Here is a 1228-nt window from a genome sequence, read left to right as displayed (position 1 = left end):
GGCTCACACGCCCATATAGTCAGCCCTGAAGTTTAGGCCACAACGTGCAATTCAAGGAATGTCCCATCCCTCTATTTCTCCCAAACAAAATTTAGCCTCCACTTACACTGTTGGTTGGAATGTACAGTACTGAAGCTACTATGGAGACCAGTATGGAGGTTCCTTAAAAACTAAAACTAGAGTTATCATCTGATCCAGCACTCCCACACTTGGGTATATATCAGGAAAAGATTTTTTAAAACTCTAATTAAAAATGATACATGCACCCCAGTGTCATGCAGCACTGTTTACCACAGCCAAGACATGAAAGCAACCCAAATTCCTATCAACAGACACGGCATACATATGACGACGTGGTCATCTACATACAATGGAATATTACTCAGCCATAAAAAAGAAATACTGTCATCCGCTACAACATGGATGGTCCAGTAAGTCAGACAGAGAAAGACTGTGGACTCTGAAAAATAATACAAATGAATCCATATACAAAACAGAAACAGTTTCCTAGACATAGGAAACAAATTTAGGATTACCAAAGGAGAGTGGAGGAGGGGCAATGGACAAATTAGGACTATGGGATTAACATATACAAATGACTATACATAAAACAGATAAGCCACAATTTACCATGTAGCATAGGATCTATACTCAACATATTATAATAACATATAATGGAAAATAATCTGAAAAAACTATACAACAGAATCACTTTATTGCAGACCTGAAACTAATACAGTATTGGAAGTCAACTATACTTCAATAAAAATTTTCACTTCAAAAAAATTAGGGTGCTTCCTCACCTAATCCTGAGAGCCTTCGGTAAACCTGGTTTATGAGATGCTAAATGGCAGGGGGTGGGGGAGGAGGCCATGACCTTGGACCCTGGTGGTTTCCTCCTTTACCAGTGCTCCTGAGGCTACAGGAAGCCACAGCTGACCCCAGTCATCACAGTCCTTGGGGCACTCCTGGGGCTCAGAGAGGCACTCACTGCTCTCCTTCCCACTGGCCACAGACGTGACATGTACTAGCGATCAAATCCCTGCCTCCCCTTGTTCCCTGACCCTCCCTTTCCCTCTCCAAATCTGGGAGAAATTGGAACCCTCTTTAAGGATCTGGCTGCTTCCCTCCCCTGCCCCCCAAGGCAGGTCCCTTCACCCTCCCTTCTAAGCTGGTTCCAGATCAACTGCCTCTGAGTGCCTTCAGGAAGACAGAAGGTAGACACCTA

Source organism: Bubalus kerabau, chromosome 18 (assembly GCF_029407905.1).
Source record: "Bubalus kerabau isolate K-KA32 ecotype Philippines breed swamp buffalo chromosome 18, PCC_UOA_SB_1v2, whole genome shotgun sequence".
Lineage (NCBI taxonomy): Eukaryota > Metazoa > Chordata > Mammalia > Artiodactyla > Bovidae > Bubalus > Bubalus kerabau.
Note: the sequence above shows the minus strand (reverse complement) of the source record.